Source organism: Biomphalaria glabrata, chromosome 2, assembly GCF_947242115.1.
Source record: "Biomphalaria glabrata chromosome 2, xgBioGlab47.1, whole genome shotgun sequence".
NCBI classification, from domain to species: Eukaryota; Metazoa; Mollusca; class Gastropoda; family Planorbidae; genus Biomphalaria; species Biomphalaria glabrata.
Genome location: NC_074712.1, coordinates 9,686,479 through 9,708,973, shown reverse-complemented (window position 1 = coordinate 9,708,973; position 22,495 = coordinate 9,686,479). Strand labels below are relative to the sequence as shown.

The 22,495-nt window shown below is 37.3% G+C and overlaps 1 protein-coding gene across 6 annotated transcripts in view; it reads right to left on the bottom strand.

Annotated features, from left to right (window-relative positions):
- The window catches only part of LOC106073789 (uncharacterized), a 54,654-nt gene that overhangs the window by 29,915 nt on the left and 2,244 nt on the right, over positions 1 to 22,495 (bottom strand). Inside the window, exon 1 of one of the 6 annotated variants that reach the window (XM_056019051.1) lies at positions 18,130 to 18,250. The exons of 2 other annotated variants lie outside the window; for them this stretch is intronic. The gene's annotated coding sequence lies outside the window, so the exon portion shown is untranslated. Of the gene's footprint in view, positions 1 to 1,015; positions 1,039 to 2,812; positions 2,937 to 18,129; positions 18,251 to 22,495 lie in introns of those variants that run through there. 3 more of the 6 variants (XM_056019052.1, XM_056019053.1, XM_056019055.1) reach the window with 3 other exon arrangements.

Genomic DNA, 22,495 nt, shown 5'->3' with positions numbered 1-22,495 from the left:
GATAGATAAATGTAAACAGCTAGCTTTGAGGTGTATCCGGTGTACAGAAAGAAATGACTTGTAGATAATATATCTATTTGTAAAGGTTAACGGTAATATTTTGAGCACTATTTGTTTGTTTTTTATTTTTAAAATATGATTTATAAGCTTTTTTGTTTGTAGCACAAAGTAATTGACATGATTTAGTTGGCAGCAGTGATAGACTTTGTTTACTTGGTCTATTTCAAAATCTGGTTCCTGTTTTGTTTTGTTTTTTACCATATATCGCTTGAACATTTCTCCATTTCACGTTTTTAGCGGCCCTCGAAAGGAGAATAGCCGCTTTTAGTTTTGTTTGGTCTGTCTGTCCGTCCGTTCATCCCGTTTACATCTCAAAAAGTAGAAAAGATATTGGAAATCCGATATCACGATATTTTAGATATTTCAAAGCTCACACAGATTCATCAAAATCAACTCTCTCACACAGATCCAACAAGCTCAACTCTCTCACACAGTTCCAACAAACTCAACTCTCTCACACAGATCCAACAAGCTCAACTCTCTCACACAGACCCAACAAGCTCAACTCTCTCACGCAGATCACGTACCCTCGTAAGTTGATCTATTGATTTCTCCCAAGGCATGTTATTTGTCGCGGATAGACTATTAAACTGGCATGAAGATCTAATTATAACTAAAGCCACTTCCTTCCTCAAAATATCCTGTCGTCTGCTGGCTTGGAGACAGAAAAATGGCAGCAACGGAATGCAAACCATTAACTCTTTCTCTCCGTAATTATTTACCACATTCTGGTGGAATCAACGTTGGTATCGTCAGTTAGGAGAGAAAGAGTTAAAACTATTTTCGAAGTATTCTCCTCCAGCGCAATACTTTGCGAATCCAAGGCGGGAAAACGAGTTCATCAATACCATTGAATGTTACGTTGATAAGCAGAACATGTCTAGCTCCTACTAATTGCTAAAGTTAGACCTGAGAGTGGTGGAAAGTTGAGCATAGAAAAAAATATTAGACTTACTTAGATTTCCCCGCGCCCTTCGAAGCATTGAGCGGCAAGCTGTCTCATAGACCCCTTCGGTAAAGTTTGCCGCCTCTTCCCAGCTGTTGTCCATTGCCCAGATGTCCTTCATGAAGAGGACGTCCTTGTTTGCGTTTTCCTCCTATAGGCCTATATGTTATTGCTACTCATGGGACGCGTGTCGTATTATGTCGGAAGACATGTCCCGCAAGCCTCAAAGGACGAAACAAATACGTCCGAATGTAAATAATTACCGGTTTCAAATTTTTATTTCAGAATTGAAGGACGACGGGGAATTGCGGCGGCTGGCGGGGGCTCGAACCCCAGACCATAGAAACGACAGTACTGGGCGCATACCTCACGACCAGGCGACCATTTGCACATCAAACTATATTACGCGTACTTGTTAAGTGTGTGTGTTGTGGGGGGGGGGAGGGTAGTGAAATGCCTATCTATTTATCTAAATAAGTGGACAGTCTTAAAATTGGTTTAAAAGAATAATAGACAAATTAGTAAAGTCGTGGTCTCACTGAATTCATTGGTTGAACTTTGGCATCTATTTTACTGTAATTACATTCTGAAAAAAACAAAACAATTCTACTGCCATTCTAGCCCCAGTGTGCCCCCAGTGTGCTCTTCCCTCCCCTCCCCCCATCAGGAATTATGACTGGGCAATAAATGTTTGACTTACAGTTGTTCGGCTATATTTAGAACTTAGAGCCACAATGACACGATTCGTTTACCTACATTACCGACGGAAACAGGAGGAGGGGGGGGGGGGCAAAAGAGAGGAAGAGGGAGGATCAATCGGAGTACCGGTATAACTCTAAAGTCTCCCTCTTCACTACATCAGCCTAGAGACAAGAGGTTCTCACGATGGTGGCTCACCCAAATGAGCCGCTCTTTGAGCCGTGCACATCCGGTGATATAAAACAACATAATACTTTGAATGATTTGTGTGTTATAGTATTGTTATATTATTGTCTTTATCAGATCTTGACACAAAAAAAAAACAACATTTTTTTTTAGGATGGGGACCACGCAAGTGAGATTTGAGATGCTTTGGACTAGGACAGCAGCAAAGACAAGAAACGTAACGCTAATGGTGTACTGAGGTTCATAAGAATCATCTCCCCTTGCTCCAGTTCCACCAATCAGGTTTGACTAACAGCCTGCGAGAGCCGATGGACAGGGTCTTTTATTTCTTGCCCTTTGGCTAATGGCCGTGCCAATTTGCGGGACAACTAACGCAGTGACGTGATGTGTATGGACACCGGGAGGGGGGGGGGGGAGGCTTATGTAAGGGCGTTATAATGATGTGGGTGCAAAGTTGAAAAGTGGAAATCTTATCTTATTCTGAGCAAGTATCAGGGATGTGGTATCGTGTGACACATGCAAACACAGTGCCACCAATTTTATGCCACACTCTCAGGCAATAACTACTGTGGTACAGAAAGTGTCTCATTGGTAGAAACTAAAAGTGAAATCACACGTTAAAGTTATTTAGAATGTTGCAATTAAAAATTAATGTTATATATTAACGTGTCTCAAAACGGAGGTTTTTTTTTTGTTAATTAAAAATATTTAAAATATAATATTGAAGTTGTTACACTTTTAGTAATAACAAATGTGCTCAAAATAGCATAGTGTCAAGAATGTGTGTGTCACATAACAAGGTCAGAATAACCTGGAATAGGGTCGTCAAAGCTAAATGGATATAGCCAGTGGCTACTTGTCAAGTTAGGAAAAGCAGAGGCGAAGCTAATGTTTTTTTTTTCCCTTCTTTGTATGACTCACTGAAGAGGAAAAATGGACGCTGGTGTACTGTATCCGTTGTCATAAATCAGTTGGGCCTCTCCCAGAGGTGCAAAGGAGGTGTGGGGCGGGTAATTGAAGAACAAGCACTACAAAGAAAAAAAATCAAATATGATTTTATAATGTTAATGATTTTATTCAAAATTTTCAATCCCGATAGAACAGTAGTTTTTTTTTATTTTTTTTAAAATCACTAAAATCATAATTTCATAATTGAGTGATTTGATCAAGATCAAAATACTTAAAAATCGCTGGAGGCTGAGAATTAATCAATACTATTTAATACTCCTTGACATCACTCGTCCCTTTCCAAAATAAAAGAATGCCAAAACTACCCATTAATTCATCAACCTAAATGCCTAATTGAAAATCCCAGCCTTCACATTGGACATTTGAGACCAAGACGCGGGCCACCTTTCCCTTCTGAAAAATGTTTTTTATTACCGAAAAATTCAATGCTCAAATGTTTAGTTGAAACAAAACCATATTAATGAGTGGACTGCTTTTTAAAAGACGAATGCTAAAAGCTCATTCCTTAAAACATTTTTTTTTTACACCTTATTAACCTTTCAAATCAAATTCTCTTTAAAAAATGTTTTGTTTGAAACATAAATCTGAGACCCATAAAGTTAAACGAATTTTTTTTAAAGTACATAAAATAAAACTAATTGGCATTATATTATTAGTAGTGTACTCGAGTCGCATAATTAGGTTTAAAACAGGATTTCGCCATATTGACGGACTGGAGTGGGTCTATCATTTCAGGGCACTAAAGCGAATGTATTAGATTACTGTTTTAGAACCAATATTTGCAGTCAAGATTTTTACACTCTTCTGTGTATGGCTTAGATCTGCTTTATAAGAGGATTCCATATGAGTAGACCACAAGGCGAGTATACACCTGATGTAAGGAAGTCGCATTAAAATACGTTCATATTAACCTTGGTTAGATCAATAATAGAATATGCATCCTTTGTTTGGGAGCCCTCAACTCAAGAAAACATTAAGAAACTGGAACAGACACAAAATAGAGCAGTGAGATTCATAACAAACGAATATTCACATTTGACTAGAGTAACACCTTTAGTAAAATCACTAAATTTAGAAAGCCTTCAGGACAGAAGACTCAAAAGTAAAGTAGCAATTATACATAAAACACTGAACCATAATCTTCAAATACAAAATTTAATAGAATACTCAGAAAGACACAAAGATAGGGGCACATTTCTCATTCCATATGCTAGGACAAATTTGTACAAATGCCCCCTCTTCCCTAGCGCTATTAGAGCATAGAATGGGTTGCCTGAGCTAGCCAGAAAAACCAGTGACTTGGCAGAATTTAGGTCATTGGTTAATATACATGACTAAATCCACGACGCGTAGGATGTAATCATCTTCTTTTTTTTTTTTTGTATTTTATAAGATAAGAAGAGAGATATTAAACCATAGTGTAGAAAGAGCTGCGAGACACACACACACACACACACATCCCTACAAAGATTAACTCTGACACCCAAAGTGAACATTTTGGCACTTAACCAATGAGTAATGTTAATGGACGATGTGCCACTGAAATCTTGGCTGGGACGATAGGTTATTACAGCATGTCTTATCTTATCTTATAAATACAGACGTTACATTAAAGCATATAAGTAAATAGAGTTGGGAACTAGACTTATTAAAAGCAACATACAGCTACCGACAGAAGACTTCGACACTCTATCCCGATAGAGTTTGTTCAGTCACATTAGTGAGTAAGTCTACTCTATCAACTTAAGTACTTCCTAATGAGTGCGGATTTGAACTCACCTCTAACTATATACTAGTTCAGGGGTGGGCAAACTTTTTGTATCGAGGGCCGCATGAACAAAAATTTTGGAATGGCGGGCCGCATATATATAGATATAACTTAGAAAGATACGCTAGCTAACACGTTTCTTTCTTCTTTTTTTTTTTCACACTCCACGTTGAAAAAATACAACAATAGTTAGCTATGTTTGAAACCAATTTAACGATTTAAAAAAAAATGCTGTTCTCTTTTTATATCGCAATATCCCCACAAATATACAGTTGTACTTAATGTGCAATTTATTACTTTTTACACTCGTGTATAATGTTACGGAACTGTTAAACTATATTAATAGCTGTTGCCCTTGTGACTGCTGTCAAATTACAATCAAGTGTGGAAATAAAGCTTCTGGCACCAATGAGACTCCCGTCTAAGTACTGACTGGAACATCTCTTTGCTTTGAGCTATATCCTCTGGACCTGAATCAGCTTCTGCGCTAAATGGTGAGCTGATGGTATTGAAGACTGGTTCTTGACGTCTTAAAATTTGTTTTTATAAATTGCACAATTAAGGAATCTAAATAAGTGTTGTACTTTTGATCATTTCACTAGAAATAGTTTCACCTTTCAGCAAAGGAAAATGACATTATTTTCTTTTGCTTGCTTGTAGAAATGGGAAAGCCTTGTTTGAAAAGATTTAACATACATTTACATTTCACACGCAAGCAATCAATTGCATCTCAGTTTATAGAAAATATGAAATCTTTCTTCCACTCTTCATTAGAAATATCGGTAACAAAGCCAGAGTCAATGACCTACAAGTAACATCACAATTTCTTTGTTAAGAATTTATATTCTACGGACATTAAAGATTATTATTTATTATTATTATTTGCGTTGCCCATGCTACGCTAGCGGATATATTTTATTTTGTTCATAAATCGGAACTATCCGTGGTTAGCATCCTTACCTAATAAGATTCATTGCTATGCTGTACTGACCAATGTAATGTTGAAATTTTATGCAGCTTTGTGCAAACTTTCCTGTTTAGAGTTTATGGTTGGGATATATTTTTTATTAAATAAAAAACACTATTTTTCACAGTCAAAGATCGAGCTCCATCAGTTGTTACACTTTCCATCGTGTTCCAAGTCTACCCAACACTCAGAGATTGTGTCTTGAATAGAGTGTATTGATGTATAGCCAATAAGCATAATCTTCGTTTACTTGAAACTTTTAATAATGAGACAATAATTGGCTAGAGTAATAATAATTTAATTATAATTTAAATAATAATTTATATAGATATTATTTTTAATATTGGCATTATTATATGTATAGACTGTGGGCAAACCTGATTTCTGTAGGTGTCGGCGGGCCGCATAAACCACTTTGGCGGGCCGTAATTTGCCCACCCCTGCACTAGTTCATCACAGAGTTGTCACAGACTACAGAGCCCACTCATTACAAAACACACTACAGTGACCAGAACACATACATCGACACACACAAACAATTTTCTTTTCTGTGATTAGTTTCATTCATTGTAACAAATCATTCATGTTTTATTAGGCGAATCGATGTTAAGAATGTCTGCCATGAGAGACGGTGACAAAACTAGTTAGATAGAGCTAGGTAACAACAAACACGCCAGCATCACAAGTCTGCTGCTAAACAGAACCAGGGCGAAACGATTTTTTTTTTACAAAGCTTCTATCAACTCACTCTGTCTGTCTGTCTGGTAAAAAGTTTGTACACGCTATTTCTTCGACACCCAAACTCGGATCAAGTTGAAATTTTGCAAAATTTTTCTTTTACCTGACTACACAAGAATCAATTTTAAAAAATAACCAAATTGTTAATTAACCCTTAAAGTGCTGAGCTGTTTTACAGTGAGTGCATACAAAATGGAATTACAATTCTAATGTTTGGAAGCTAAACTACCTCCCACTTTTTGCCCTCCTGCTTAGCACTGGACGTTAAAAAAAAAAGGTCGTACTGAGTCTATGGAAGAGCAGATTATTGTATTTTGAAAAGCCTTAAAACGATGAGTTTAAGAGTATTCGTGCTGAGATATCGGACTGCAGTGAAACATATAAAGACACGGCTGGCTACTATGCTACTGGCTACTGGTATAGAACACATTTCTCATTCATCCAAACCCTTGGTACTTTATTTATTTATTTTGGTGGGGGGGGGGGGGGGAGGACAAAGCCACTTGAAAATCTTTAAATTGATGAAGTCCAGTTCACGTTGAGGTGTTGGTTCCTCTCGCGCCATGACGCAAAGCTATTTGTGGCTTTCTTTAAGTTCATTCACCATTCATTCATTTTCAGTGCTGTTTTCACTCATCCGTTTGAAAGTTTGAGAACCATTGTTATGTGATGACAATGTTTTATTGTCTTGCGTCGCCACTGAAGACAGGTTTGTAACAGTGTCTCTTTTTCTGGCGCTAATTATGCTGGTAAAATGTCAACACGACCTTCATCGTGCTCGTGAGAAATAGGAAAAGCTATTTATACGAGACAAGGATCGGAGTTTTTTTGGTTGTTTTTGAATAAAGTACAAACAAGCGTTTCAATTTTATTGAAGCCATCTTACTTTCTCGCTGTTGTAGACCTTAGTATTGGCGTCATCTTACTTTCTCGCTGGTGTAGACTTAGTATTGGCGTCATATAACTTTCTCGCTGTTGTAGACCTTAGTATTGGCGTCATCTTACTTTCTCGCTGTTGTAGACTTAGTATTGGCACCATCTTACTTTCTCGCTGTTGTAGACTTAGTATTGGCGCCATCTTACTTTCTCGCTGTTGTAGACCTTAGTATTGGCGTCATCTTACTTTCTTGCTGTTGTAGACCTTAGTATTGGCGTCATCTTACTTTCTCGCTGTTGTAGACTTAGTATTGGCGTCATCTTACTTTCTCGCTGTTGTAGACCTTAGTATTGGCGTCATCTTACTTTCTCGCTGTTGTAGACTTAGTATTGGCGTCATATAACTTTCTTGCTGTTGTAGACTTAGTATTGGCGTCATATAACTTTCTTGCTGTTGTAGACTTAGTATTGGCGTCATATAACTTTCTCGCTGTTGCAGACTTAGTATTGGCGTCATATAACTTTCTCGCTGTTGTAGACTTAGTATTGGCGCCATCTTACTTTCTCGCTGTTGTAGACTTAGTATGACGCCATCTTACTTTCTCGCTGGTGTAGACTTAGTATTGGCGCCATCTTACTTTCTTGATGATATAGACCTTAGTATTGGCGTAATCTTACTTTCTTGATGATATAGACCTTAGTATTGGCGTCATCTTACTTTCTTGATGATATAGACCTTAGTATTGGCGCCATCTTACTTTCTCGCTGTAGATTTAGTATTGGCGTCATATAACTTTCTTGCTGTTGTAGACTTAGTATTGGCGTCATATAACTTTCTTGCTGTTGTAGACTTAGTATTGGCGTCATATAACTTTCTCGCTGTTGCAGACTTAGTATTGGCGTCATATAACTTTCTCGCTGTTGTAGACTTAGTATTGGCGCCATCTTACTTTCTCGCTGTTGTAGACTTAGTATTGGCGTCATATAACTTTCTCGCTGTTGTAGACTTAGTATTGGCGCCATCTTACTTTCTCGCTGTTGTAGACTTAGTATTGGCGTCATCTTACTTTCTCGCTGGTGTAGACTTAGTATTGGCGTCATATAACTTTCTCGCTGTTGTAGACTTAGTATTGGCGTCATATAACTTTCTCGCTGTTGTAGACTTAGTATTGGCACCATCTTACTTTCTCGCTGTTGTAGACCTTAGTATTGGCGTCATCTTACTTTCTCGCTGTTGTAGACTTAGTATTGGCGCCATCTTACTTTCTTGCTGTTGTAGACTTAGTATTGGCGCCATCTTACTTTCTCGCTGTTGTAGACCTTAGTATTGGCGTCATATAACTTTCTTGCTGTTGTAGACTTAGTATTGGCGCCATCTTACTTTCTCGCTGTTGTAGACTTAGTATTGGCGTCATATAACTTTCTCGCTGTTGTAGACCTTAGTATTGGCGTCATATAACTTTCTCGCTGTTGTAGACTTAGTATTGGCACCATCTTACTTTCTCGCTGTTGTAGACCTTAGTATTGGCGTCATCTTACTTTCTCGCTGTTGTAGACTTAGTATTGGCGCCATCTTACTTTCTTGCTGTTGTAGACTTAGTATTGGCGTCATCTTACTTTCTCGCTGTTGTAGACTTAGTATTGGCGCCATCTTACTTTCTTGCTGTTGTAGACTTAGTATTGGCGCCATCTTACTTTCTTGCTGTTGTAGACTTAGTATTGGCGCCATCTTACTTTCTCGCTGTTGTAGACTTAGTATTGGCGTCATATAACTTTCTCGCTGTTGTAGACCTTAGTATTGGCGTCATATAACTTTCTCGCTGTTGTAGACCTTAGTATTGGCGTCATATAACTTTCTTGCTGTTGTAGACTTAGTATTGGCGCCATCTTACTTTCTCGCTGTTGTAGACTTAGTATTGGCGTCATATAACTTTCTCGCTGTTGTAGACCTTAGTATTGGCGTCATATAACTTTCTCGCTGTTGTAGACCTTAGTATTGGCGTCATACAACTTTGTTGCTGTTGCAGACTTAGTATTGGCGTCATATAACTTTCTCGCTGTTGTAGACCTTAGTATTGGCGTCATATAACTTTCTCGCTGTTGCAGACTTAGTATTGGCGTCATATAACTTTCTCGCTGTTGTAGACTTAGTATTGGCGTCATATAACTTTCTCGCTGTTGTAGACCTTAGTATTGGCGCCATCTTACTTTCTCGCTGTTGTAGACTTAGTATTGGCGCCATCTTACTTTCTTGATGATATAGACCTTAGTATTGGCGCCATCTTACTTTCTTGCTGTTGTAGACCTTAGTATTGGCGCCATCTTACTTTCTTGCTGTTGTAGACCTTAGTATTGGCGCCATCTTACTTTCTTGCTGTTGTAGACCTTAGTATTGGCGCCATCTTACTTTCTTGCTGTTGTAGACCTTAGTATTGGCGCCATCTTACTTTCTTGCTGTTGTAGACTTAGTATTGGCGTCATATAACTTTCTCGCTGTTGTAGACTTAGTATTGGCGTCATATAACTTTCTCGCTGTTGTAGACTTAGTATTGGCGTCATCTTACTTTCTCGCTGTTGTAGACTTAGTATTGGCGTCATCTTACTTTCTCGCTGGTGTAGACTTAGTATTGGCGTCATATAACTTTCTCGCTGTTGTAGACTTAGTATTGGCGCCATATAACTTTCTTGCTGTTGTAGACTTAGTATTGGCGCCATATAACTTTCTCGCTGTTGTAGACTTAGTATTGGCGTCATATAACTTTCTCGCTGTTGTAGACTTAGTATTGGCGCCATCTTACTTTCTCGCTGTTGTAGACTTAGTTTTGGCGCCATCTTACTTTCTCGCTGTTGTAGACCTTAGTATTGGCGCCATCTTACTTTCTTGATGATATAGACCTTAGTATTGGCGTCATCTTACTTTCTTGATGATATAGACCTTAGTATTGGTGTCATCTTACTTTCTCGCTGTTGTAGACCTTAGTATTGGCGTCATATAACTTTCTTGCTGTTGTAGACCCGGGCTTGCTGCCCTGCCTCATCATGGCGCTCGGGTGGAAACTGTCGAGAGAGGGGACGACTAGGCTAAATGGGTGGCGAAACAAGGCTCCCTCCTAAGATGGTGCGAGAGTATCCTCACTGCACTGTGCGGGGATGAAGAAGAGCTCCCGCAGCGATCTGTCAACGTCCAGGCGCCGTTGCTCAAGAGGCTGTTTCATAAATGGCGTGTCCCGCACAGTTAGCCTGGTAGATTAGAGGAACACGAAGGTGTCCTAGTGGTGCGGCCTTTTGCCGCGTCTCTAGTCCGCGAGTTCGGAGTGTCCGTGTTTACTGGAAGTGAACGCAAAGTCAAACTCTAAGTTTAACCCCCGAGTCTCACCCCCCCACCCACCCCCACCCCCGTCGGACAGGGTGTCTCTAAACTCTAAACTTTTAGTACGCATCATCTACACTGTTACTTGATCTTTAAATCGCTCAAATAGCGTGCAGTTGGAAGTATTTTTGTTACCGTTGATTAGTGGAAAAAAATGGTACCATGTTACCTTTTGTTTGTTACCTGTTGTTTTATTGTTTTTATTTTTATTATTTGTGTGTGTGTGTATTTAGCATTGACAACTCAAAACAAAAGAAAATGATTTCGCCACATCAAATAGTTGGTTCTCTAATTAGTGAGAGATTTGGCTGTTCTCATAAATCTCAAAACTCGTTTCAACCTTCAGTGGACTTGTGTGTATTCTACTGTAAAGAAATGTCAACCACAATACCAACCCTCTCTAAACGTCTCCCCAAAACGATTCGAGCTTTATAATAAGTGGTCACACCCTGTGACCCCCCATCCTGCCTCTTCACCTCTGTGGGCATATCTGTGTTTGTTGCATGCTTTGACGCAAACGAATGTATTTTCTTCAAGAAGCAACCTCATTGGAAAATCAGGAGTGGGACACCTGAACTATAAACTATGATATTCTATTCGTCAGATGCGTCATCTAAGTATTGAGGAGCATTCCATTCGATAACACTGGCAAGGTCAATAGACAAGATAGGAAACGTGGACAACCCATAATCCAAGCCTGAGCGAAACCAATACAGAAGAAGGCAGGGCCGGATTTAAGTATGTGGAAGGCCTATTTATACAAGTGACAGTGGACGATGGGAAGACAATGTAAAAAAAAAACAAGATTACAAAGACAGTTTGTGTGGAAACACAAACTCAAAATCGGCCCCCGAAGTGGTCCACCCAGGCAGGCTTCAATATTTTCAGAAAGAACATCAGAATGAAATTATATCAAAGACAAATGAGAGATAAGAATGGAGAAAGAAGGTTGACAGATCTAGTGTAGTGCCCCAACGGTACAGCAGATCAAAGGATAGGTGCAAGTGAATGCAAAGTTAGATGTGAACATGGCCTAACTAGTTCACCTTTCAGACCTTGTGGTCTATAGGGCAGATGATGTAAAGTTCATCTGTTTTTGTGGCCTACGGTTAACGAGGGTGCCATGTAGCCAGCACAACGACCAACCGTCTTTACTTTTCCCCAACTAATATCAGGTACCCATTGGAGCTGGGTGGACTCAGAGGCGCCTAATCATTCCGAAGTTGAAAATCCCAGTCTTCACCAGGATTCGAACCCGGGGCCCCCGGTTCAGAAGCCAAGCGCTTTACCGCTCAGCTACCGCGCCTCTCCTGGCCTATCTGAAGTCTTATAATTGATGTAATTGTTTTGAAAAGGCCCAATCTCTTATTCGAATGCTCAAAAAAAAAAAAAAAAAAAAAAAAAAAATTCGCAATAAAGAAAAGTTTACGAAAATGATGTTTATAAGATTGCTATTTGTTTTAATTTAGGTCTAACTTATAATGCATACTAATTAGCTTTTTCTCTTTAAAAAACTGCTTGCATAACTGATTTTTAAAATTAGATTTTTCGCTTTCAGATAAAAAAAAAAAAAGTAGCCGTTGCATCAGAACTTTGAATGGTCTAAAATATTGTGATGTCGGATTTTCAATATCTTTTCTAGTTTACGAGATCTAAACGGGACGGACGGACAGACGGACAGACATTTTGCACAAAACTAATAGCGTCTTTTCCCCTTTCGGGGGCCGCTAAAAATGGACAGGTCTGTCATTGAAAGAAATTCTATCCAAGGCAAAAGAGAGGAATGGAGAAAGACAGTTAACAGATCTTGTGATGTGTCCCAGCGGTTTAACAGATTAAGAGATATGTAAAGGTGAAGTGGGCCACTAAGCGGAGCTCTATATGAAACAGATTCAATGGGACTTCCGGTTACACTCCTGATCTGATCTCAAAACTTATTTGTGACGAGCGACGTGCTGAGACTATTCCCTTGGAGCGCGTCAAAGAAATTGGAAAGTGTGTTTCGAGGGCCTCCTTCCCCTGTACAAGGAGCAACTTGAATCAGGGCATGTACTAGTTCTCTCACTTTCATATGCAGACACAACCCAAACACAACCACAACCCAGACGCTTATCAAAGTCTTCAATCAATGTGTGTGTGTAAACCGAAAAAAGTTCTGTTGAAATAAATGATTTATAAAGTCAAAATAGATGGAGTATTATGAAAATCGAACAGTTAATTTTCTCGGTGCACTGACCTCAAGTGTTTTATACTTAACAAAAACATACTGAGTGCACTTTGGTTGTTTAACATAGTATCTACATCAGTGTTTCCCAAACTGTGTACCACGGAGCCCTAGTGTTCCGCGAGGTCTGAAAAGGTGTTCCACGAACTGATGGAATAATTAACTAATAGGCCAGCGGGGGCATTAATCTCTCTAAAAAAGTAGGCAAAGTGTTCCACTAAATACTCAGAATGTGCGAATTGTTCCATTAAGGAAAATGTACATACACACATATATAGTGTTAACATATACATATAGTTTGTTCCCATACACAAATATAGCTTTGTTCAATAAAACTTTACTTGGCTAAATTGAATTATAACGAATTTGTATATTTCTACTCATTCATTGTATGTATTTATAACAAATCTCGATCATACTATGTTTGTCTTAACTGAACAGGTTGATTCTACCAAACGAGAAGATAGTTTGTCTAAAGTATTCATAGCTGCGTGAAATGAACTGACCTTGTCTGATTTAAGTCACCAGACATTACGAGGTGGGGTGGCCCTAGTGGTAAAGCGTTTAACTTAACACAGAGGGTTTCAAGTACGAATCCTAATGATGACTGGGATTTTGAACTTCGGGATTTTTAGGACGCCACCCACCTCTAGTGGGTACGGTAGTTGACATACTTTTGATGAGTTAGGGCCGGGGGTTAGTCGTTGTGTTGGCCACATGAAACCCTCGTTAACCGTCAAGCATAAAAAAGGTGAGCTTAAGATCATCTGTCTCCAGAGATAGCAAGTTCTGTAAGAGATACCTTTGCTTTTTCCTCCTCTTCTGGATAATCTGAACATCAGAATAAGGCTAAGGAAATGTCAAGGTCTAGAAAAAAATGTAAAGGTAAGGTAAATGTCAAAGGTAATAGAAATGTCAAGGCTGGGAAATATTTCTTTCAATAATATACATGTTCCATTTTGTTTTCTCCACAGCATAAATTGAAACTAGAAAACACCAAACTGTGAGAGATATGTGGACAGAGAAATATAGAAGTGCAAATCTTAGAGAGAAAGTGGAGATGCATTGGTCACTCCATTAGAAAAGATACCAGACAGGCTTAAGAGTGTTTACCCCAGGGCACAAGACGTAGAGTGTCGTAGAGGAAGACCAAAAAGAACGTGGCGACGCAGTGTACTAGATGAAGCCGAGAGGACTGGAAAGAGCTGGGAAAAATTCAAAAAACTAGCAAGAGACCGTGGAGAGTGGTGGTATGAGGAACACAAAGGAAAGATGATGATAAATTGAAAATAAATGGCCGAAGAAACAAAATTGAACTAAATTTTTGTCCGCTACAACGTACAGCCGAAGAACGTCTGAACCAGTTTCATTTGTTCGTCAATCAGACACTCGAAAGACTTGATCGATGGGGATGACCAACTTCAGCAAGTTCAAATGAGCAATTACCATTGTCTAAATCTGTTTCTCTTCAGAAGTTTCTACTAGTGGAGAGATCATTTACTTGAACTATTGAAACAAGAAAAATGTAAAAAATAAAAAAAATCATTCAGCTCAGCTCTACATTGTTTTCTCTTCACTTTAAAGGATTTCTTAGTGTTGTGAAAGTGTTTTTTTATTTAAACAAACGCCAAATCAAAGACCATAGCAATGTTATAATCACGTGATCAATGACAGGTGTTCTTAGAGCAGGAAATAAAGTCATTCCTTCACAAACAAAAAAAAAAAAGGCACATCTAATTTTATTAGATACAAATTGAAACTTGAGCAGCTCTTGCACACACCTCGGATATTCCTTCAAAATTGAAGATTAGTTCATCCTAGACCGAACCAGCCACAGGACGGTGGAGGGATGGCGGCATGCAGGGTTTGAAACAGAGACCATCGAGACGACAGTCCAGAGCGCATACCACACGAACATCCAGCCATTATCTTCTTTAAAACGTGGGCAATAAAGGCGTTACACTTTTTCAGATACCTTGAAAAAAAGAGTTACCCCCTCCCCCACAAAAACACACTACGTAAGTTTGACAATGATCTTCCTGTAACAATGATCTTTCTGTAACAATGATCTTCCTGTAACAATGATCTTTCTGTAACAATGATCTTTCTGTAACAATGATCTTCCTGAAACAATGATCTTCCTGCGACAATGATCTTTCTGTAACAATGATCTTTCTGTAACAATGATCTTCCAATAACAATGAGAGAAAAATAGTTTTTCTTTTTGAACTCTACATTTACAGTCATATGTCCTCACTTGTCAACGATTAATTCAAACCAGTCTACAGATCTACTACCAAGTGATTCCAGCAAGTTCTTTTTTTTTCTTTAAGTATCTGCTTCTTAGTGGCGAATAAAAAAATGGTCAGAGATAATATTCATTCATATTTAGAGAAAAAAAAGCACACACTCAGAGTTTGTAATTAATGTATATAGTTATTTATTTAGAGCTCAATGTTCAATTCAGAAAGTACATCTTTAAAACAGTTTCACGTCTCACGGCGTACATCAATAGACTATTTTAACGCTACCATTGATCTACCTTGAATCAGACTTTTCAAATCAGATCCTCTCTAGTCTTACACATTAACCCTTCAAAACAAGCCCGTTGGAATAAAAGCCGAAGCTACATTCACACTAAAAGACCAAAGTCATCAAAATCTTCTAGAAAAAAAAAATGAATTTTCCAACTTAGAAACGAAAGATTTACTAAATCTAGATTTTTTTTTTCTTGTAACGATTTTGATTTAGAATTGACCATGGTAGCCCACCTCCCTTTGGCTTCTACTGGTGGTCAGTAATTGATGTGTAAAAAAATAGACCACGTCATAAGAATATAAAGTGTCTACCGTTTTGTGAAACGATCCAAGCATAGACTGAGATACATAGACTGAGATACATAGACTGAGATACATAGACTGAGATACAAAGACTGAGATACATAGACTGAGATACATAAACTGAGATACATAGACTGAGATACAAAGACTGAGATACATAGACTGAGATACATAGACTGAGATACATAGACTGAGATACATAGACTGAGATACATAGACTGAGATACATAGACTGAGATACAAAGACTGAGATACATAGACTGAGATACATAAACTGAGATACATAGACTGATATACATTGACTGAGATACATAGACTGAGATACATAGACTGAGATACATAGACTGAGATACATAGACTGAGATACATAGACTGAGATACATAGACTGAAATACATAGACTGAAATACATAGACTGAGATACATAGACTGAGATACATAGACTGAGATACATAGACTGAGATACATAGACTGAGATACATAGACTGAGATACATTGACTGAGATACATAGACTGAGATACATAGACTGAAATACATAGACTGAAATACATAGACTGAGATACATAGACTGAGATACATAGACTGAGATACATAGACTGAGATACATAGACTGAGATACATAGACTGAGATACATAGACTGAGATACATTGACTGAGATACATAGACTGAAATACATAGACTGAGATACATAGACTGAGATACATAGACTGAGATACATAGACTGAGATACAAAGACTGAGATACATAGACTGAGATACATAAACTGAGATACATAGACTGATATACATTGACTGAGATACATAGACTGAGATACATAGACTGAGATACATTGACTGAGATACATAGACTGAGATACATAGACTGAGATACATTGACTGAGATACATAGACTGAGATACATAGACTGAGATACATTGACTGAGATACATAGACTGAGATACATAAACTGAGATACATAGACTGAGATACATAAACTGAGATACATAGACTGATATACATAAACTGAGATACATAGACTGATATACATAGACTGAAATACATTGACTGAGATACATAGACTGAGATACATAGACAGATTACTTAAATCAGATAGTTTGAGTCAATAGACTGATGCAGATTACTTAAATCAGATAGTTTGAGTCAATAGACTGATGCAGATTACTTTAAGCAGATAGTTTGAGTCAATAGACTGATGCAGATTACTTAAATCAGATAGTTTGAGTCAATAGACTGATGCAGATTACTTAAATCAGATAGTTTGAGTCAATAGACTGATGCAGATTACTTAAATCAGATAGTTTGAGTCAATAGACTGATGCAGATTACTTAAATCAGATAGTTTGAGTCAATAGACTGATGCAGATTACTTAAATCAGATAGTTTGAGTCAATAGACTGATGCAGATTACTTAAATCAGATAGTTTGAGTCAATAGACTGATGCAGATTACTTAAATCAGATAGTTTGAGTCAATAGACTGATGCAGATTACTTAAAGCAGATAGTTTGAGTCAATAGACTGATGCAGATTACTTAAAGCAGATAGTTTGAGTCAATAGACTGATGCAGATTACTTAAATCAGATAGTTTGAGTCAATAGACTGATGCAGATTACTTAAATCAGATAGTTTGAGTCAATAGACTGATGCAGATTACTTAAATCAGATAGTTTGAGTCAATAGACTGATGGTTTGAATGCGTTGAGACAAACTCACTTCCGTTCACGAACTTTCCAGATTCAAACCCTATCTACATATAATATGGTTTCTTGTTCTAAAAATGAACCCTATTCCTTTTTAAAATACCTCTAGTCAAGTCACACATTCGAAGTGGACAAAACCTAAAACCTCATGGGTGTACACGGTTCTAAAAAAAAAAAACCGGCTCTAACGAGTTTTCTAAAACTTTGAAAGTTGATGTTATATCGTTTTGAAAAGTTACCAACTCGTTGGCCACACTGTGAAAACTCTAGTTTGACCGTTAAAACGTTTTCAAAGTATTAAAAAAACAATTTTAAAAAGTTCCGTTTTATAATTAACATTCACTAGTTATTAAGAGCAAAAAAGGTTACGTCAGAACTTGTATAAAGGAGGTATTGTCATTTTAATAAGAATTTCTTGTTCCCTTTCATAGGCTTTTGATTTATTTTTTTTTAAAAGAAAGATTTTAAACGTTTTACATATGCCCATATTAATTACTCTAATCTTATTCATTATAGATTAAACTCAATGGGTCCTCTGGCTACTTAAAACAACCCCATTGTGATTGTCTCATAGTTATAGATCTAGATCTAGATCCTAGACCTAAGTATAGTATAGGAAAAAGGAGTTATCACATGTGTTTGTTCTAGCACTCAGAAGAAGAAACATGTTTTACTGATGGATTATTTGTCTTTTTAAATAGTAGAACAAACTTTTTAGTTTCATTTTGTTGTGTTGTAACATTAAAGTCATTAGGACTAGAACTGTAAGATGTTCTAACTACAAACCTGTTGACACACTTTAGAGAGAAAAACATTGAATATTAGAACCGGAAGGATGCGCTACTCTTCTCTCGTGTGCTCATCTTTTGATGATGTCATTAGACATACTTTTCTATTTATTTTTTGTTCGCTTTCGATTTAGAGATGGCGCTCTTCCCCATCTAATTATAGCCAATCATCGGATTTCTTTTCAGTGGCTCACAACATCTCGAGACTTCTCTAATCATTCACGAGAAAAAGGAAGACAGAAGAGGAACAAAAAAAAAAAAAAAAGCAGTCTATCTGAACGTTCGTCGTGCCAATTCTTTCCTGACATGTTCACAATGGCATCCGCGCGAATTACCGGACTCGGCTTAGGAAATAAAGAAGTTAATTTAGGTCTAAATATGTAGACAGCAAGATGGGGGAGGAGGAAATGCCATGTGGATTTTATAATTAGATATAGACACGAGCCCAAGATTACTCACATCTAGATAGTCTGAAATACAGAAAGCGGAAATGATTTAGAAGTGACATTTTCAGTTTTCTCTGTAGATGATTTGTTGAAAAAAAGGGTTAAGAATTAGGGATTGGATTTGATGAAAGTTTCAAGTTTATTTTAGGGTTAGGGTTAGGGTTACTACTGGGTTGTAAATAAAACAGATGATGAATAATGTGATAACCTGCTCCCGAGCCGACACTGAAGGTGCGCACCAGCACACCGTTCAACAAGAGGAATAGACGACATATGGATTCTAGAGGAAAGACTGTTTTAGATCTGGCTGAAGTGATCTGCAGGTTATGGGAGTCTGAACTGTCTGGGACTAAGAGCGGTTCTTCGTGCTACCAGTGAACTGTATTGATGACCTGGACCAACACTGGGAAGTGTGTCAGTGGTCTGTACTAATGGTTACGTAGAAAAGGACTTGTGACTGTTTGTTGACAAACAAGAAAAATGCGAAATAAATAATCGTTGACATTGCGAAAAGCTGACATACTGGCCAAATATGGGAAATGAATAAGCAATCGAACATTACTCTCTATCCGGATGAAATGAAGAAAATAATAGTGAGTAGAAAAACCACAAAAATAGACAATCTCTCATCCATATCTCAACAAAGACTATGCCTATTGCATGCTATCCAGACATGAGCTAAGTATATAAGATTACGAAGAGAGTTTGTGTCATCATACAAACTCAGGGGTGGTCCCACAAGATCTGTTCATGGAAAAGAAATATTCAAGCCATAGTCTTGTTTTGTTTGTCGTAAGAAATTTAAAGGAATCATTTGGCGACGTTTTTCATTTGAAAACAACTTGAAGAAACTATTACCAATATTTATAGGCTACATCTGGACATTTTGAAGACATTAAATACAATATAAGTCAGAAGAGCGATTCTGAAAATCATTTGGCGTTATTTTTCACATCAAAACAAGCTGAATAATCTATTATCCATATTGAGCCTTTGGAATTAAAAAAATGAAATGTAGAGTATGTTAGAAGAACGAGTTCAAAGAATCATTTCGTTTTTTTTTTTTTTTATTTTTCACTGGAAAACAAAATGAACAATCTATTATCAATAATGAGACATATGATCAAGAAAATTCAATTCAATATTATAATTGCAAGAGCACACTGGCCACTCATTAATTCTCCCACTTGCGATGGACCAAAAAGTTGGAGAATTGAACCTGTTTTTTTACAGACCGTGCATAAAAAACAACTAAACCATTTTTATGATGGAAGCCGCATCGATTAAATCCCAAAATAATATGTTTTTGAAATTCAACTAATCAAAAAGTACAAGATTGTACTTCCTTCCACTTTGGGTACTATTTTAACCTTTTTTAATAATAATAATAATAATAATTTTATTTATAAAGCGCTATTAACAAACAAAATGTAGGCTCAATGCGCTGTAGTAACATTACAAACACAAACACAACAGCTAAATGACAGTTAATCTAAAAAAGTTGTAAACAAGTAGGTCTTAATGTTCTTCTTAAAAGTGGTATAGCATGTTGTCTGTCTGTTGTGTGCAAGTTTCAAGAAATGTAAATCATAAGAGCGATTTCAAAGAATCATTTGGCATTATTTTTCACTTGAAAACAAAGTGAACAACTTCAACATGGTATCAATTATCATGATTTCTGATTTATGATAAAGAAGAAATAAGCTTTTTAATAGATTATCTAGTTGTTGTTTTTATCTATCTAAACGTGACAGACCGACAGACATTCGCACAAAACTAATATCTGCTTTTCATCTTATGGGAGCCAATTTAAAAAAAAAAACATGATTTTTTCTAGACTTTTGGGGGGAAATTTAACAGTTCATGTATATTGCTGAGAAAAAAAAATTACTAGCTCGTTGGTCTAACTTGGAAAAACTCTAGTTTGGCTGCTATAATTTTCAAAGTAATAAAAGAAATTATTTAAATCTGGCTAGAGAACGAAAAAATATCTTGAACGGACTAGCCCAATACGCCTTCGGGTATTTCCGCATTCCTTGAAGAGTTTAATAAATTTATGTTGGACAAAAAATGCGCATCGTCTTCTAAGTTTAAAAGTAGTAGATCTACACCAAAGACTTATATATATATTATAATATATAAGTATAATATATAAGTCTATGATCTATACATTCGCTTATTCGAGATTCATTCTCGGAAGGGGGGCGAATGGAGAATGTTTTCTTGTTTGTATTCTTTGTTTTTGTTCCTTTTTCAATTTTTCTGATGCATTTTGTGGAGCAATTGTGAGCCAAAATAAAAACTAAAAAAAAAAAACAAGTGTTCTGTTAAGTATTGACAATTTGTTAAATAATTCTTGCAAATACAATCTAACTAGAATTTAGTGGTCTGCCTATTGAAGAGGTGTTGATCTCCACCCAACTCTAATGGGTACCAGACATTAGTTGGGGGAAAGTAAAGCGGTTTGTCGTTATGTATCTCATCTTGTAAAATACATTTTGGCCACATGACACCATTGTAAGCCGTCTACCTCGACCTTCACATCATCTGTCCTAGAGCTCGCAAGCTCTGGAGGGGTAACTTTCGTTAAATTTTGCAAAATTTTGATTCACTATTTTTTTAAAGTAAATGTTAAAGTAATTCCTTATGTGTGTGTGTTTTTCTTTATAATGCTTTTTACGTCGCTTAACAAGACTACCGCATTATATAAACCCGGTAGGCCAAAAAGGATTGCTATTTATAGGTTTGCCTTAATGTATGAGACTCTCCAATGCAATGTACTAATATAAGGCATAATACAAGCTTACAACTTTCCTACTTTACACCTTGTTACAATACATGTCTGTTTTCTGAGAAAAGGAAGCCTACAGAATAACGTGATGGGTGATAGTCTGCTGTGAAAAGGGGGGGGGGGTGATTGATTCGCTTTGTTCAGGTAGAAGAACCAGAATTCCATCCTCTGTTTAAAATGTCTGAAATGTGCATTAACCTTATTATTAATAGATCAACTACCAAGGTCGAGTATGCAATACTATTCGACAAATGTCAATAGTTACTCTGACAGTTGTCAATGATTTCTATGCGAAAGCCAAGGGACTTAATTGGTGTGTACGGAAATATGTGTACGCAAATGACGTCATAGTGTTGTACAACAGTTAAACCTTGGGACTATATTTCATCGCGCTCTCACAGTCGATTTGTTTACACATGTACAAGCACTTCATACGCAGGCACAGCCATGCACGTACGATATGTTAAGTGTCTGTAGAAAGTGTAGATTTAGAAATCAATTGTCCATGTACGAGTCAGTGTACGCATGTTCAACTGATAGTGTGTGATGCTACAGAAAGATCCTAGGTATCACATACACAGAAAGCCTTCAGGATAGCAGACTCAAAAGTAAAGTAGCAATTATACATCAAACACTGAACCATAATCTTCAAATACAAAAACAAAATCTAATAAAATACTCAGACAGACACAAAAATAAAGGCACATTCCTCGTTCCATATGCTAGGACAAATTTGTACAAATGCTCCTACTTCCCTAGTGCTATAAGAGTATGGAATGGGTTGCCTGAGCTAGCCTGGAAAATCGGTGACTTGGCAGAATTTAGGTCATTGGTTAATATGCATGACTAAATGCATGACGCGTAGGACGTAATCATCTTCTTTTTTGAAGTAACGTCTGTATTATATAGGCCTAAGATAAAGACCGCATCACAAACGAAGAGATTCAAGACAATCGCTAGAGCGACTGGACCCCATGATGACATGCTAACAATTGTCAAAAAAACGCAATCTCAAACTCTAAGACTAAAGTACAAGGTCCTCAGGGCTAGCAAAGAATTTCCTTCAAGGAGCAGTACCAGGAAAAGAAGAAGAGGCAGACAGAGAAAGAGATGGGAAGAAAAAGAAA